The 18855-nt window shown below is 48.2% G+C and overlaps 1 protein-coding gene across 1 annotated transcript in view; it reads right to left on the reverse strand.

Moving 5' to 3' along the window:
* Positions 1-18855, reverse strand: part of znf469 (zinc finger protein 469) — a 163206-nt gene that overhangs the window by 59366 nt on the left and 84985 nt on the right. The gene's annotated exons all lie outside the window — the stretch shown is intronic.

The raw sequence follows: 18855 nt of genomic DNA on the forward strand, positions 1-18855 counted from the left end.
CACCATGTCATTATATCATCTCTACACTGAGATGAATTCAATTGATCTAAAGTTCCATGAAATTAGACCAAAAGCCCAAATTATGTGGCTTTGCATCTGAAAGATGGAAAAGTACATTTCATACCGCCACGTTCCTTCCATATCCTCTTTAATTGCCTGTTCGTCTGACGAGATACTGTTGAGAAGGTACGGAGGGTTCAAGCAACATGCCGGTGTACGCACACACTGTCACCGTAAGATTGAACATGTCAGGACTGACCGGGGGCCTCCGCAATCAGGCAGCAGTCACATCTGAAAACAACATTTTATGAAACTGATACCGAATGGAGGCGAGTCAGCAGAGTTCACATTGCTGTGCTTCCAATCACGGCCAGGGGAGTGTTAAGCGTGGCGGACACGGAAACAGACAAAGAGCCGGGGTCTGTCGCTGCCCACAGACACAGCAGCTCCACACCAGCAGAAACATCACAGACACAGCAACTCTACACCAGCAGAAACATCTGGAGACGGTGCCATGATCATGAGTTTATGGAGGTCGCGTTTAAAGGGAGACCGGGGCGGGGGGGGGGGGGGGGAGTACAAAGGTCAATGCACTAACCCCTGACCTTAAGCCCATATAACCCACCTCGAGGTTCAGGGCATTGGTACCTGCCCCTCCTGCATCCATCACGCTGCGGCACGGTCTGCCACTGCACAGCGGAGCACAACTGAGACCAGATGATTCCACAAAAAGCTTTTTTGGGAACAGCACACAAGTATTGCCTAAGCATAATCCAGCTACATGCACGAATACATGCACACACACACACACAGCCTGTGAGAAGCTAAGCAAGAGGGAGGGGGGAGGGTATTTGAAGATTAGATTACTGATGTGTGTGCATGGTTGGTGAAGCACACATACCATACAGGCTTTAGCATAGAGCCTCCAAACAAACCCATCCCTTCCACTGTTCTGCTCAGGCAGCATGGAGAGTTCAACTACCCAAAGGGGGTGGGGAGTCAGAACCCTTCGGTATTAGTGAGGGAGAGACAGAGAGAGAGAGAGAGAGAGAGAGAGAGAGAGAGAGAGAGAGAGAGAGAGAGAGAGAGAGAGGAGGTGAGGGAGAAGACGACAGAGGTTGGGGAATCAGACGATGGAAGAGGTGAGAGAGAAGGTAACGCAGAGGGAGAGGGAGGAGAGGCGAGAGGGAGGACGAAGGCGAGACCCAGCGAGGCGTGGGAGTGTGCCGGGGTAGCGGAGCTCTGCTCCTGGCCTGCTCTCCCTCCAGAGGAGACCCACGCCAGAGCTGTCAAACAGCCCGGGGGCCGAGGGAGGAACACTCCTCCTCCCAGCCCATCTGTACGCCACAGGAAAACCACAATCATCCACACGTTCCCTTGCCTGGTTGTGCCTTTGACCTCGACAACACTGGAGCTGTGGGTGGGTGCGTGGGTGTGACTGTGAGTGTGTGTGTGTGTGTGTGTGTGTGAGAGAGTTTACAGTACTCTCCTGCTGTCAGTTCACAGGCCAGAGACCACACGAGAGGGTTTCCTATTGAAGCTGCAGTGTTTAGTACGGAACGTCCCATACTAGCCTGCAGCCTGAGTCATTTACAAAAACAACACAGCAGATGTCCCCCCCCCCCCTCTGGAGTGTCAGAGACTGCACCGTCTCTCTTGTCAATGTCTTAGTCAATGTAATCACATACAGGATCGTCCTCCGCTCCCCTCCCCCTCTCTTTAATTAAATATACACCTGTCTCTCTCCTTCCCCCGTCCTCCCTCTCTCCCTCGCCGTCCGAGGCACGGGGTGCAGATTGCTGCGGAGGTAGCCAGCCAGCGTTTAGTTTAGCCAGGCGGAATGTGGCCTTGCATAGCTGAGCATGGACGAGATTTATGGGACTGCTGTGTTAGCATGTGGCTAACAGATGGTGGCATCGTGCTCGCCTCCTCGCTCCCTGCTCCTAGCCTCCTTCCCTTTCTCGCGATCCTTCTCTCCATCGCCCTAGCCCCCCCCCCCCGCCCACCCCTTACAAGCCTCTAAAGAAGTCTCTCCTATCAACAGCTTGTCCCTCCAGCTATCTCTCCTGTAGCGACAGCTTGGAAAGATCAGATATCCGTCCTAACAACACCATGAAAACAGTCTGTTCTACACACACACACACACCTACACACACTCTGGTATCTACTTCCTGGTGTCTCCTACTTGGTGTTTGCTCTAGTATCTACTGTAATAAGACTAACTGTGTTTATCTTTCTTCACACAAGTAATGTTGGACTAGAAGTTATTGAAAAGCACACACGCACATATACAGTAAATATACATATAGTATATACAGAATCAATCACCCTAATGCAAAGTGACAGCGCTTTCCAAAATACATTCCACCATGCATTGCAACTTCTGACCACTGGGGGAGCTCTCCTTCTAACATCTCAGGCAATCTCAACACCTTCGCTGGACGACCATCTGATTATACACCGTAGAGGAAGTTTTCCGACAGGCACTGTATTTCTAGATTGATATGATGACTGCTGGATTCTTAGGTTCCATTCTAGAATGCTAGATGGAGCTCTATGGAATTGCCTTTGTGTTATTGTCTTGTGTTATTGTCTTGTGTTTGTGTGTCGATGATGGTTACGTTGGTAACGTTAGTATGGATACGTCATACTTCAAATGAATCTTAAATTGATACTTTACCCAACTTCAGCCTAACGATTGATGCGCTTAAAAACGTCCACGACAAAACAAAGCAAAATGGCAGAATGGCACACTGTCCTGTGTGTTCAAAACAAGTTGGCTCCACCATATGGCGAGGCCTGGCATCCTTGCGTTTAGGCACATTCACTGGCAAGGGGTCATTGTGACAACATCTGCCTCTTCGTACGCACACATGTCGTCACGGCAACATAGACGTCTCCTACAGATGCTAATGTTTTTCTGCTAATGTGACCTTACACTGACAGTCTGGGAATGCAGGCCTCTGTGGTCAGGTGACACACTGGGCACCAGGCCATGGGTATCCACCTCAGGGTGTTCTCTCTCTCTCTCTCTCTCTCTCTCTCTCTCTCTCTCTCTCTCTCTCTCTCTCTCTCTCTCTCTCTCTCTCTCTCTCTCTCTCTCTCTCTCTCTCTCTCTCTCTCTCTCTGTGTATCTGATCTGATCTGGTTTCAAAAGACCACAGAAACACACTGCAACCGCTTGGGAATGATATACATAGACACACACACACACACACACACAGACACACGTACAAACACTATATGACATCTCGTTTTCCCTAGAAGCTGATTGAGTTGGACCTTCTACTGTGTGTCTATGGCCCACATCTGGGCTAATAAGGCCCAGATACTTCATCCTCGCCCCTCCTTCCCATATGGCTCCAGCTCCCCATTTTGCTTCTCCTCCTCCTCTCTCCTCCTCCTGCTCCTCTCTCTCTCTCCCTCCCCCTCCTCCTCTCTCCTCCTCCTTTTCTCTCCTCCTCCCCCTTCCTCCTTATCTTCTCCCCCTCCCCCTCCCCCTCCTATCTCCTCCTCCTCCTCCTCCTCCTCATCTTCTCCCCCTCCTCCTCATCTTCTCACCCTCCCCCTGCCCCTCCTCTCTCCTCCTCCCCCTCCTCCTTATCTTCTCTCCCTCCCCCTGCCCCTCCTCTCTCCTCCTCCTCTCTCCTCCTCCCCCTCCTCCTTATCTTCTCTCCCTCCCCCTGCCCCTCCTCTCTCCTCCTCCCCCTCCTCCTTATCTTCTCTCCCTCCCCATGCCCCTCTTCTCTCCTCCTCCTCTCTCCTCCTCCCCCTCCTCCTCATCTTCTCCCCCTCCCCCTCCCCCTCCTCTCTCCTCCTCCTCTTCTCTCCTCTTCCCCCTCCTCCTCCTCTTCTCCCCCTCCCCCTGCCCCTCCTCTCTCCTCCTCCCTCTCTGCTGTATGGTCCAGGCTGGGCAGCATCCGACCCTGACGGATGGGGACTGATCTGGGCCAGCTCTGCTGTATGGCTCCCTGGAAGCAGTTTCTCATAACTGGACCAGGCCGGGCCGGGTCATAATATCAGCCAATCCCGTCATAATATCAGCCAGCTGATATAGTAGGTGGGGTTTGCCGATGGTCCAGGCACAAACCCAGGGCCCGGTTCAGACACGGGTCTTCAAAAACATCGAAACATCTATGGAGTCGTCATTAGAACAGCGATTGGGGGGGGGGGGGGGGGGGGGGTTCAGAGGTCATATTTGAGAGCTTAGACAGAACAGCCATGCCACTGATCTCACTGTGAGCAAGGACGGATGAGTTCACACCCTTGTTCCCCCGGAGAAGCACAGGAACACTGAGTCACAGTCTGAGCACCCCGCTGACCATCCCACACCCACACGGCACGCTCACACACAGCCAGACACGCGTACAGGGAGTCAGGTGGCTGAGCGGTTAGGGAATCGGGTTAGTAATCTGAAGGTTGCCAGTTCGAAAATGACGGTGTGTCCTTGGGCAAGGCACTTCAACCTACTTGCCTTGGGGGGAATGTCCCTGTACTTACTGTAAGTCGCTCTGGATAAGAGCGTCTGCTAAATGATGATGATGATGTAAATGCAATGTACACATCGACGCGCTCTCCTCCCACCATGAGCACGAGCCGATGCAGCGCCGGCTGCAGCGACAGGGGCGTGTCTCCTCCACAGGGAGGAACACAACGTCTCTCTCTCTCCCTGGACTGAGAGATCCGTCGCCTGCACATGAAAGCAGACCCACTGACACAGCTCGACTCCCACAGCATTACCAATGATCCACGCTCTCCACTTCACAGCCGACCCGTTAAACCGTCCCAATCTCCGATCTGTCACTCCATTTATTTCAAGCCGAGCATTAGCGCGTGCCCTTTGAGGAGAGGCAGATCCGCATACGGCCATTGGATTCTGTTCACGTCTTGTCAACATATCAGCCGTATCAAAACTTTTCATTCGGATACAAATTAGAGTGGCAACAACAGCCGTGCTCACTCACAAAACAATCCAGCGAGGGTGAAATCGCTTGATAGGCATGGCTTCCTACTTGGTGAGGGACAGCAGAAGTTGGCTCCCACCGAAATGAGTTCAGATTGCTCAGTTTGGTTGAGGATGTAGGGGAGGGTGGTTGGGGAAATGTTCATTGGGAGGAAGTCCTGAAACGGGGTTGGGTCTGGGAGTGGAGAGGCTGTGGTGGGCTGTGAGGGTTCGCCAACCTGGTGTGTGAGCCTGCCATGTGTTTCCCATTTCCTGTCGTTGACAAGATTGGCACTGTGCTCAGTGCACCGGCGTGGCTTCTCTGATATCGGTCGCAGAGGAACACAACAACTCGTTTCTCTCTGTCTCTCCATGCAACCACCAACCTTGCCAGGAAGCATCATCTCCACTGGGCTCACACACAACCCAAATATGCAGCTATACTAGCTAGTTGAAACATCGAGATCCTGTATAAAGATAACTAACTGCTAGCTAGCGCACAGCTAAAAGGCTAAGAGCTAAGACAAGACTAACAAGTTGCTATCGAGTACACTGCTAACACGTTGAGGGCGAGGATAAAGACAAACCGCAACAGTTGATAGCACGGCGAAGTAACACAATGTTTTTATATGACATTAGGAGCCACAGTTTCAAAACATTCTCCACTTTTGTAAGAACCACATGCACTTGCATGTGTGTAAAATGTTAAACATATTTTTAATATGGTATAGAAAGCAAAAATATGTTACAGAAAGAAAGTATTGTCCAATCTACATTTGCCATAGGGCCATAAATCCTGTTCCACTTTGTCTTGAGAAAGAAGAACAGATAGTTATTTTAGTTTGGCAGAGGAGCGGAACCTCTGCAATTGTTTTTGAGAACATCGTCAATTAATTGGCTCCCGAAGGAAACACCTAATAAAAATTTAATGTGTGCACATTCAAGGGTGTGTCAAATGTAATTTATGATGTCATTTTTGGTGAACGTTTAGGAACTACACAAGTAGTACACTGCATGTGGGAGCTTGTTTAGAAATGGCAATACAAATGTCTCCGTACAAACAGTGTGCTGTAATGTACCACTGGCTAGGATGTTGCCTCAGATTTCAGACTATGGGGGCTAAACTGGCTGGAGAGGAAGTGAGAGAACAGAGAGTGTGAGAGAAAAAGAGAGACTACAAAGAGAGAGAGAGATTGTGTTTGTCCACAGGGACTGCAGGATGGCGGAGAAGGGGGGGGGGGATGAAATGAGGTAAACGATTTGCTCGTTCAGTATGATTTTCATTCCAGCAGCATTTACTGAGCCATCTGAGAGCTCTGGCCTAGATGGTCGTGCAGCTGCAAAGGGACGCCGTCCTCTCCTTCCATCTGTTTTCATCCCTCACTTATCTCCTAGACTCCTTCGACACGGCTGCTCAGAGTCTTATGCTTGAGCTGTCCATCAGTGCCTGTTCTGAACCCTGCCAGATCCTTCACTGGATGCTGACAATAACTCTCTCTAAGGTTCCTCTTTGATTCCAAACCTAGCAACGTTCAGCTCACAACATTACAAACCTGAATTCCTGACCACACTACCACAGATACCGTAAATCAATCAATCAATCCCTCCAATAAACATTTAAACGGAATACCTGGCAATCATTCCCCCAAGACCGTCATCATCGCTCGCGAGCTTGGAATTGACAGACCTGGCAACCTCTTATCATTTTCTCATTGCTTTTGTTGAGCAGTGCTCTCACAGTCTCAGGGGTCAGAGGTCAGTTGAATCCACCCAGTTCTGAAATGTGTGTATGTTGTCGTTGAATGCCAAAACGTTTGGTTTCTGGTATGGTTCACAGCCCTGCAGCAAGGCTTCATGCGCTGTGGAGAAAACATCAGCCTGCTGGAGAATGCTGGTCTCACCCCTCAGGAAGTGTTAGACCCACACAGCCCATGCATGGGCACTGGGTTGGCCATGAGCGTGATGCCAACACAGCTCTGAGCAACACCCTCACCATCTGCCTCTCCCTGTGTGTGTGTGCTAGAAGGACGAGGCGGAGTGCCACAACTGGCATTGCTTGGAGCCATTTTCCAATCTTAGATAAGTGTTGGTTACCTGGCATAAGGCATGACCCAGCAGGTAGGACAGGTAGTGAGGTGGAGGGGCAGTGAGAAGGGAACAGGGAAAGAGAGGAAGGCAGGGAAGGGTGGGTGGGTGGGTTGAGGTGAGAGGTTACCCTGAGCTGCAGTTAAATATCTAACATTCCATTGCATTCCACAGCTTCCAACAGCTCACTTCCTGGTCTACCTGTTACCCGCATCCCCACCCCCCACCTTGCCAATTGGTAATGCATGTGCAACTAACACGGAATATCCCCACGCAATTTGACACACTGACGCAATTGACACATTTTCCAACGGCATAAACAATATACCAGGCAAAATCTACCAGAGCAACATGACTTTGATCCTACAGTCTGTATTGCTTCTGTGGATAGAAAGCACAGAAGTCCAATGCAGCCAATCACGGTGGAGACCAGCCACATGGATGTCCCCTCTTCTTGTATCTACAAGAGCTCCGCTGCACGTGAGAGAGCAGTAAACCTGCTCAAAACTCCTGGGTCCCTCCTCCCCCTCTCCTCCTCCGATAAGGTCGTCTCTCGAGCGTTCAAAAGCATACCGATGCCAAGACATACACACACATGCACACACATGTACACACATGCACACACGTGCACACACGTACGGACACATACAAACGCTATCTCCTTAAATCCTCCCTATCTCCGAGTGACAGGTCCATTCGTAAACGCACCAAACTGTGAATGTACAGAGGCAAACCTGTCACACAGACTTAAAGCTCACAGGAAGGTTCAGATGTGAATACATGAATACCTGCATTCATCCAGGTTGGATTCAGAGAAACATCTGCTCAAACCGTTCCAGCTAACGCAGACACACACACACACACACACACACACACAGGCCAATGCTCTGATTCAAGCACAATCTCAGGCACACATTCAGATCCTTCCAGAATGAAACGCACACACAGTTCTTTCTCTCACACACACACACACACACACACACTAGTAACATAATCTTCCCTCACCTTATGAGAAACACACAAAGTCCCAGCTCCCCAAGTGTGAGGTGTGCGTTAGTCACTGTCCTCTACCCGCTCCTCTCTTTCTCTCTCACCAGCTCCTTCTCTTTCTCTCTCCCTCTCGTCTCATCCTGAACTCATCGCGTGGCTGTCGTTGCGCTCCACTGCAGTTGGGAGGAGGGAGGAGGGAGGAGGGAGAGGAGGTACAGAGAGAGTTCCAGCTCACAAGAAAAAACAGCCCCGGGAGAACTTCACTCTGTAAAACCTCTAGGAGGTAAAACCTCTCTGTTTTCTCCCTCTCACTATCTCCTTAATGTGCACTTGTCTGTCTTCACTCCCTCGCTCTGCTTTAAAGATCCCCCTGAACCACTCTTACCCTCCTGAACTCCTAACTCCCACTTCCGAACCCCCCCCCCCCCACACACACACACACTGTTGTGCAGCTGGCTGGAGGAGGGCTACAACACGCTTCTCACCTGTTTGGTCCTCATGAAAGTGGGTCACACTTTGTTCTGAGAGGAGATGAAAAAGAGGCGTCTCTTCCACCGCCTGGCTCCTCCATCCCTCTTTCCTCCATCCCTCTTTCCTCCATCCTTCTTTCCCCTATCCCTCTTTCCTCCATCCCTCTTTCCTCCATCCCTCTTTCCTCCATCCCTCTTTCCCCCATCCCTCTTTCCCCCATCCCTCTTTCCTCCATCCCTCTTTCCTCCATCCTTCTTTCCTCCATCCTTCTTTCCTCCATCCCTCTTTCCTCCATCCCTCTTTGCTCCATCCCTCTTTTCTCCATCCCTCTTTCCTCCATCCATGAGGTCACCGGGATCTGACATTTTGTAAAGGACTTCAGTCAGAGAAGGCCTTATATTGTACAGCCCTACTGTCTTCCTAAGCGCACACACAACTCAACATGTGAAATTGCGTAACATAATTTCCCGAGCTGCAACGCACACAGGTCTCTTTAAGGTTTTATGGCCTTGACACACTGACTCCAGTATGTGAGGTATGCCGACTGCTGATTGGCCAGTGAGGTGTCCATTGGGAGCCAGTCCCCGGGGTATTCTCCTCAGGGGTTATGACCTCATGGAGGGGAAGGAAGACAGAACGAGACAGAGAGAAAACAGGAAGAAACCCTAATCATCCTCACCAGACCCCGAGGAGACACTGTTAAACCCTAACCCTTCCTCACACTGTGGAAATTCTGTATCCGATCCAGGGTTCCAGTAAGGGGTATGAAGCTACAATGAGCAGAAACCTAGTGGGTGGTGTGGGTGAGTAAGCACTTGTATGACTGGAAAACACTTGGAACGGCAATCAAATTCACTTTTAGAACTGCAGCTCTTCAACACTTGACGTGATGTTAAACTACAAGCACACATTCTTTCCGTAACCCTGACCCTCAACTGGAACTGGGAACAGTGGTCTGTCTGAGTTAAATGGAACAGTCTGAAAAAAGCATGAGTCGTGTGCCACAAGAAAACATGACAAGGCCTGGGTACACAGTAGTCCAAGTCTGCCCGGCATACCGATATTATCTCTCGCTTTCCATCTCCCTGTGTCTCTCTCTCACCCCCTCATCCCTACCTCTCTTGCCCCCTTTCTCTCTGCCTCCCTCATTGCCTCTCCCTCTCTCTCTTCCTCCCTCCGGTAGGCAGGTGTTGAACAGGAACAGCAGTAAAGGGGAATGGGTGCATGCCACTCTTTATCAGCCTCAGCCTGGCCCAGTGGATCATGTACACACGAACACATCATAGCACGTCGATTAAATCAAACAATTAAACACTCTAAATACTGAAGGCATGTCCCACTCAGATGGTTGTATAATATAATACTGGTGACAGTTGTATTATGGGCCCAGCAATGGGTTTGGAAGTAAGTTGTGTGTGCAGAATGAGATAGAACATATCACAAAGTCAGACAGACAGAAGACACTGTGGTGAAATGAAGCTGAAAGACAACCAGAAAAGCGATGAACAGAGGAGTGAAATCGAGAGAGAACAGAATTCTCCCAGGGGTCATTGTTTCTATCACACCTGCTGTTTCTCTCTGTTGCCGGGGGAGAAAAGCAGACTAGTCCCGGCAGGCAGCAGCCTGAGATCTGCACATGCTCAGTGCACACTCTCACCACATGGTCGCATGGTAAGTTAACTTGTTAACCAAAGTTCATCAAAGAATGCTGGTTCCTTAAAGGGGAACTAACTTTCCTTCGAATCGATTGGATCTGTCAGCAGGTCACAATGCATGGCTTTTTTTCTTCGAAAGCTTCACTTATGTTGTCGTTTCCTTTGAAGTACATTTAAGGACTTGAAGCTTGGGCTTGAACTTTGCCAAGTGTGCTGTTGTATCTGTTTTCCTGTTGTAGATCAGACCCAGTCATGTGAATGAGTCTATGAACAGCTATGAACGATGTAGTATGAGAAGCCACTTCCCCGAAGCCCAGGGTTAAGCTGTTCAACTGAACTATAAACCCAAACACTGTTATCTTCAAAGAGATTGTCTTTCCACGTCCACCTCATTCCTCTGGCCTGCGTACGAGCCTGGATCCTCTGTGGACGGAGGGAGAGGATGGGTACCGCAGGCCTGGTCTCCTTCACCACCAATGGGCTTTGACACATTGGTTATCCTTCTGGTTCCTGCCTCCCCCCACCCACCCTTCTCCGGGTCTAGACTGAGAGCAGCACATCATCTGGTCTGGATTCCAGTAAAGCATAGTGGGGTGGGAGAAGGCCGTACCTGGTCACTACCCATGATCCTTTAGGGGAGGTAGAGAAGCACGGCCTGAGGAACGGAGGGGGGGGGGGAGCAGGGAGCAGAGAGGAGGAAGATAGGGGTTCTGTGGCAGTGAGCAGCAGCTCTTGAGCCATCAGTGACGGCTTCTTCCAGCTTCTCCGAGCCAACCATCAGCCCGCCCTGGTCTCAACCCCACATGCAAAAGCTGGCTGACCGGCTTGCCTTACTCAGACAAGCAGAGTGAACATTAAGGCTGAGAAGAAGCACAATCTGGATGAGTTTAGAAAGGGTACAACCTTTTCTTTTGTTTTTCTTCTTACTGGAAGTGGATAAAGCCATCCCATATGACCAGTTTTGCTCTCTCTCTCTCTCTCTCTCTCTCTTTCAGTTATTAATTGAGAACCAACTGCCATCAATTCTGATGTTCAAAGTGCTGTTGGCCAGAGACAGCCGGATGGAGGCGCTGAGAGGCCCAGCAGTTGTGGAAGGAAGGATGAGAAGAAGGGAAGAAAGGATGAGGAGTAGTGAGTGATGGAGCTTTGCCAGGGCTTCAGTGATCTATAGGTTATGGATCTTTCTGTTTAAGGTTAACTGTGTTGGGGAAACACAGTCGAATTCATCAAGCATGTAAAAGCAGGTCTAGGATCAGCTGTGCTGTTTTAAACGGAACAAGAACCAGCATGTCTGTCGGGTCTTCATGATCTGAGGGCTGAACCCAGAGCTGCAGTGAAAACATGTAAAAGATGGATACAGATATGCAATTCATACAGTAAAGAATTGCATACAATAGCCTAGCATACTGCACTTTAAAATCCTGAAATATGAAAGGTATATTATACCCTAGTCAACACACCTAGACACTGAGTTTCATAACAACAATCTGGGTTATGCGACAGACCTGTAGGTTCAAATCCAGCCCCTCATACCACTTTCCCACAACACCAGAAGAACAACAGCAAGAAATACATTTGGCACAAAATATCCCAAACATTGTGGGTTACATAAATCTCAAGGACACCATTTAGGCAAGGAACACAACTATGAAACTTTATCTCCATAAAACAGGTCCAAAACAAAGACCAGGACCGTGTCCTCCTCCTCCTACACCTCGTCCCAGAGTGACCCTGTCACCCAATGGTGGCCTCCAGACACCTGCTGTTTAAGCACAGCTTTACTCCCCCTCCAGCCCCTTCCCCCACCCCCACAGACCCCCTGCTGTGTGCGGCCCCTCGCGGGACACGACAGGGATGGGACAGAAGGGGACGCGCTGTGCTATATGTGGATCCTGGAGCCCAGGCCACAGGGAGACGGAGGAGGCACCACAGACCACAACTGCTGCAATTATCCCAAACAAGCCGGCCAGGCCAAGATGCTCTGTCCCTGGGGACACACGACAACAACGCACGGCTACCAGGGCCTGCGCACCAACTCAGCTGATCCATCTACCGCTATTCAGCATAAAGAAGCATGCACACACACGAGCATGCTCCCGACTCATTTAGCAGGTCTTTGCAGAGTCCAACCCACACACACACACACACACACACACACACACACACTGTCAAAGAAGATGGGGACAACCCCTTTCAAATATTTCAGAGTCCATGTTTTTAATCTCCCTCATATTCCATCCTACTCTCAAAGTTTGAACCTCTCAGTGCCCTTTTGAATCCAACGCACCGAAGCAGCCACTACCGCTTTGTCTCCTGTGAGTGCACACCTTCAACCGTTTAGCTCCTGCCAGCCAGATATATGGGCTTCTCTGCGTTTGGAGTGAATTACTGGGACTGGGCATGCAAGGGGGCTGTCTGGGGTTGGCAGATGCCTGCATTCCTCAGGGCTGAGGGTCTACCTGTGACCGCTATCCCACCCTTCCACACACACACCCTCACCCTGCTGCCCTGAGAGTCACAGACTTAATCGGGGACAGGTAGGGTGGCATTATACGGTACCTATCAGGAGAGGATGCAGAATTTGGTTTGTTCCAAGTTTCTTTCCAGCTGTGTCTGTGTTTCCTTCACTCTTTCTTTCCGCCTTGCTCCCTTTCTTGTTGTTATCTATCAGTTCCCTCCCCCTTTCCTTCTGCTTCTCTTGTTTTCTCTGTGTTACAAATGAGCAGGGGTGTTTAGGGGATTGGGGATTAGATTATCTGGATTTTGCATTTCCACAGAAGAGACTGTGGAAATGCAAGTATTTATCCAGAATCCCACTGGGTCGATATTACAATAACAGATAGTATTCACAGGAATCTAAAAACAAGAATAATCCCCCTGAATATAAATCAGATAGGCAGCAGAATTTTAGAAACATTTTATAATTTAGAGACCATTAAAAAAAGCGATTCACTTAAAAAAATTATGAATTCATTTAGTTTAACTCCCATCCCTGGAATCTATGTAGAGAGATGATATGCTAGCATACTAAGCATGTTAGTCATCAGCTATCTGTTAAAACATTGTTTGTTCACATGGCTGAGTCTCAGCCCGGAATCCTCCATTCTATATCAGGAATGGACGCAGATGTGTGCGCAGCTCGTTTGCCAATACATCTACTACAGATACTGTGTTTTAAAACAGGCAGGTTTGAGAAGACAGTTTCCCCAGGATTTCAACAGAGTTCCATGGAAGCAGCATGCAGCATAGGGGAGTTATGGCGCAATTAAAGAAAGACAGGATAGAGAGAGGCAGGGCAGATACAGGAGAGAGTGTGTGGAGACGCAGGCAGAGAGGGAGGGAGAGAGAGAGAGAGAGAGAGAGAGAGAGAGAGAGAGAGAGAGAGAGAGAGAGAGATGGAGACAGAGAGAGAGAGAGAGAGAGAGAGAGAGAGAGAGAGAAAGAGAGAGAGAGAGAGAGAGAGAGAGAGAGAGAGAGTTAAATGACAGATACAGAGAGAGGGAGATAAAGGATCTCTTGTCCTCATCTGTTGCTATGTGACAGGAGAATAAGGCCAAGTTGTCCTGTCCACCATTTGTCAACCTAACCTCCCTCTTCTCTGTTCTCCAAAACAGCCTTTAGCACAGAACTGGAGAAACCAAAACAACGATTTTTCTGTTCCTCTCCTCTCGTCTCCTCTCTCGGCTTTTCAATTAAATATGCCGTGGTATACATGACAGAAGTGTTTACTTTACCCTCCAGTCATGTGTCAAGGCCTCCTGTCTCAGTAAAGCCAGTCAGCAGTGCGCTGGGACGATAGGAGGTGGAGGTAGTGTGAAGCACTGACTGAGACCGACAGGATGAGGACCTCCAGACCATCCACAAGCTGAAAGCCAGGGTGATCTCATAGCTCCCTGACTGAAGGTCAGGCCACAGCTTCACAGCTACACACCTTCATAAACCCTGAACTGGTGTAGCAATGAGAGAATAATAACCGACACAGCCTTGACAGAGTGCTTGCTCCACTGTTCCAACATCCAGGCTCCCCAAAACTCTTGTTGATTTTAAACCAGTTGCCTTCACATCGATTGTAATGAAAATCTTTGAGAAACTGGTAAGGTCAGAGATCTTCAGGAAAACAGAGCTTGGCCTTGCAGTTTTCTTATAGTCCACATAGAGAAGAAGAGGATGCCACAGTCACTTGGTTTAAGCTACTTGTTAAACACTTGGATGGAAATGGGTCTCATTCTAGACGTCAATTTGTGGATTTTCACTCTGCTTTTAACACAATACAACCCTATGTTTTAACCAGTAGGCTTTTAGAGCTATTTGACTTGATTATCAGTCTTGTGGGTTGGAGTCTTGACTTTCTTACTGATAGGAAACAAAAAGAGAGGATAAATGAAATCCTGTCTCAGTTTGGTCCTCAAACTGGCTCTCCAAGAGGATGTGTGCTGTTGCCCCTATCATCTGTTATTGACAGAAATATGTGTCAGAGCATGTGTGAAAATAGAATCTTTAAGTATGCAGACTCATAGTTGTAGACTACGAGTCTGTCATAGACTGTCATAGTTAGTTTGCTCCAGGACAATGAGACCATGCATGGCAGGTCATTGACAACTTTGTCAAATGGTTTGATGATTCCTATCTATAATTAAACAGATCTAAGACAAATTACATGATCATTGATTTTTAAGGACTTGTCCTCATGTATAATATTACATCCATTAAGGGTCGGTCAGTGGCATGGGTGCAATCTCAATTGTGTGCCATACAGTGAAGCGTTGTGGTGGCAGCATCATGCTGTGAGGGTGGTTTTCCCGGCAGGAACAATGTACAGAGACATCCTTGATGAAAACCTGCCCCAGAGCTCTCTGTACATGAGACAGATCTTCCAACAGGACGACGACCCTAAGCACACAGCCAAGATGACAAAGGAGCGGCTTCGGGAAAACTCTGGGAAAACTGGTGGTGATGCCACGAGCAAAAAAGGCGAACGACTTTCAGAACCCATCTTTTAAGTTCTTTATTAAAAGGATATTCTTGAGAACAGGGCTCTCCTGGCTTGACCCTCAGCAGAAACTTCACTTCTTCTGAAAGGGTTCTCTCCATGAGAAAACTGCCCTCCAGAGTTTTGCTCCCGGTGTTATACCAACAGGAGCAACTGTGGTTGCCTCACGGCTGGTACAATCACAGCAACATAAAGACTGTAATTTTAGAGATGTGTAATTTAACCTTGGGAACCTGTTTAACTTTAATGGCCGAGGGTTAACATTCGGTGTAGGAGTAGGTAAGGGGTCAACTCTGTGTTTGTGTTAATGGATTCTTTTATGTTAGATGTTGTGATAAGGGTGAGGGGATATGGTCCTTATGATGAAGGTTAAGGTTACTTAGGACGTTGAGAGTTTTAAAATGACCATTTATTAGTGTTCAGCTTCAATCTCATGGAAAGGCTAAAGGCAGGAAATTCAAACCCGGGTTATCATGCCTTCAGATCCATATTCCTCCCCTCCATCAGTGTTTTTTGAGATGTGCAGATGTTATAACTTGCTGTTGGAACTTGCCGGTTGATGGAGGGGGATGTCAGAGACAGACTTGAAGGCTCAGAATTATTGAGGAATGGAACAAATCCATGACGACAGCTAAGTTAAATTAGAGTCAGGACTTCTCTGTAATGTGGACAGTTTGGAAATAGTTCTCGGCGTCAAAATGTTCGATGAGTCATTATCTAGCTCAGCAGAAGCCTGATAACGATCATTCATTTGAATCAGGTGTGTTGGAGCAGGGAAACATCTAAAATATGCAGGGCAGCGGAGCCCTGAGGTCCAGGATTCAGATCCACTGGTCTAGAAAGACAACAGGGATTAGATTTTCATTGCTTTAGGCATCATCACTTGCTGGACAACCTTTCAATTAGCAATTCATAAATACGTTTTTGGGTACCCTATGTCATTTAGAAGCAAATTTGCTTATTTAACCGATATGGCCCGGTTAGCAGTGCTGATTGCTGGCATAAAAATATTCTGCTTTCAAAGGGTTTTCACTTTATGGATGAAATTCTGACTAGCTAACAGAATGACTATAGAGTGGGTACCTGCACTATACATCCTCTTGCATTTTGTTATGTAAATTAACGTGTTTACAGATGTCAAAACTGCGTGCACATTGCAAATGTGCTACGACATTGTATTCACCAGCTGCATCACAGACATGGGCACTATTCCTACCACTTTAGCCTCCTTGATCGTTTACTTAAGGCATGGATATAGCGATCTACAAACGGGCGTACGACAGAAAGACAGGAACCATGTTCATACAAATTGAGTCTCCTCTTTCATTGTCATGTCTTATTTATGCGTATTAACGTTTATGTAAGTAAACATAGCAAACACCTCTTAGGCAGAACTGTACATGCAAGCGCTGTATGGTGAATTAAGCCTACAATCATGACAACTGGCTCAACCATTGTGCATGTAATGACTTCTGTTATGAACTAAATGTCTAGATTTTTGAGTTGTAAACAATTTTACAGAGAAACAATATAATTCATTTTGATCAACATAACATAAGTAATTGATAACGTAAAAAACAGAAGACAAATGAAGGCTACATTGTCATTTGCATGAATATACTAGAGAGCATTGGCAATTTGTTTAAAATAATGAGAAATTGCTTTTATGATGTGCATGTGCAAGTGACTAGAATTGATGTGGAGGTTGAACAAGTACTTTAGAGATGACAGAGCATTTCATCTGTGATCTGAGAAATATAGGTACCAAAGCCACTGAGAAGAACTGTCAACACCAGCTGCATCACAGGCACTGCATTATCACTCTATAAATCCAGACATCTGTGTGTGTCACCAATTTTATCAAAGGCACTGGGCACTATCTCTTAGTAATCCGTATTTGTGTTTCACTGACATCTTAAGCACCCGCTGCATCACAGGCACTGTGTTAGATGATACAGTAAAAAAAAAACTAAATATAGGGCCGCAGGCACCCCTCACTATTTGCCCAGAAATTGTACCCTCTCTCGTTGTGTACGTAAATGGGAATGTGCCTATACTCACCAAGCACACGTTTTTTTGTTATGAAACTTTACTTTGACATGTCCTGCAGTCAATCTCGCATGGCCACACAAGCCTCATGCAAAAAAAAAGCAAAAGCAACAAAACATTTTTTTGCATATATTTTGTTTTAAACAACACCATCCTGTACATTTAGCAACAGAGCAAACAAAGTAATAGGACGTTAAAAGAGGAGATAAATTCCCCAAACACCGGCTGAAATACACCCGCACCTTGAACTGTGGACACACGCACCTTGAACTGCAGACACACGCACCTTGAACTGCAGACACACGCACCCCAAAGTGACACTATAGAGTGATTGGTCCTGCTCCACCGCGGGCATGTTTTTATTCCTCAGTGCGATCTGGGCATCTCTTTGAATTGGCTGTTTTTGCAAGACGGTCGTGGCGACACCCTCTAACTAAGGCTGACATACTGCAGCTCCGCAGGCTGCTTCCCAGCAGGGTTAACGCTTATGAGCTCATATTTCATGTCTGCTGATAGAGTGTCTTATCTCTCCCTCTCTCTCTGCATTCCTGACCCTGCAGTCTATGGAACTGTGTTTGTGTGTTACCACATCCAGTGACGCTCCCCCCCCCCCCCCCGGCTTCTCCTCTCGCCTGATACCACTTCCTTCACATGTCATCCATCACACACTTTGTAGCACAGGAGGAAGCCCCACTCTCATCACACACTCTATCACACTGGGACTGAGACTGTGTGTGTGTGTGTGTGTGTGTGGGGGGGGGGGGGGGCTGAGAGAAGAGGTGAAAACACTGATGGGAAAAGTCAGTGGACAAAGATATGATAAAGCAACTACAAGGCTGCTGCTGCTGATCTGATAGAGGTGGGTGAGGACATACTGTCAGAGTTGGGGTGATTTTAGAGGAGAGGAGAGGAGGAGAGTTAGTGTCTCCTCTGCCTCTGACGTTCTTCAGCCTCTTTTGTGGCTTGTGTAACCTCATGTCTCTGGCCTTTGCTCACTCTCTATTTATGCGAGAAAATAAAGCAGGGAACGTTGCCCCTCCTAAATCTGTAAACTGCAATTAAGCTGAATTCCAAGTTTATTTCCAAATGCTTCGCTCCAGACCATGAGAGAGCTTGAAGTGATCACACGTTTGGTCTGAGTCAGGACTGAGCTAGCTCCGAAACTCGACCTGGCACACATGACAGCCAGCAGAGAGGTCCTGCTGGGAGATCTCGAGAACATTCCAATTGACTGCAAATCCATATTTAAAGTGAACACGGGGTGACGAGAAGGGCTCAAGCCATTACAAGGAAGGAGAAGAAGTGACGTCGAAGCGGGACGCCATGAGAACTTTTTCTGTGTCATATTTGTCTGGTTTCTGTTTGGGACAGAAGGCCACCTGGGTGAGGGGGGCATTGAGTTGGGCCTGTCTGGAGAGAGGGAGGTACCTGAGCGAGGACATGCTGGGGAAAGACGCATCACTTTGGTTAAGTGCTTTATGATAGCCCTGCGAGCCAATGGTCTGGCTTTGGCTAGGTGGCACACAAACAGACTCCCACGCACCCCTCTATTCCTCCTCTCCTCCATCCCTGCCTCCATCTCCTCCTCTCCCTTTCCACCCTTCTCTGCCTCTCTCTCTCTCCATGCCTTTCTCTCTCCTGCCTTCTCCATCCCTCTCTCCCTCTGGCCCTCT

This window comes from Hypomesus nipponensis, chromosome 14 (genome assembly GCF_054491055.1).
Source record: "Hypomesus nipponensis isolate SF chromosome 14, ASM5449105v1, whole genome shotgun sequence".
In the NCBI taxonomy this organism is placed as follows: Eukaryota; Metazoa; Chordata; class Actinopteri; order Osmeriformes; family Osmeridae; genus Hypomesus; species Hypomesus nipponensis.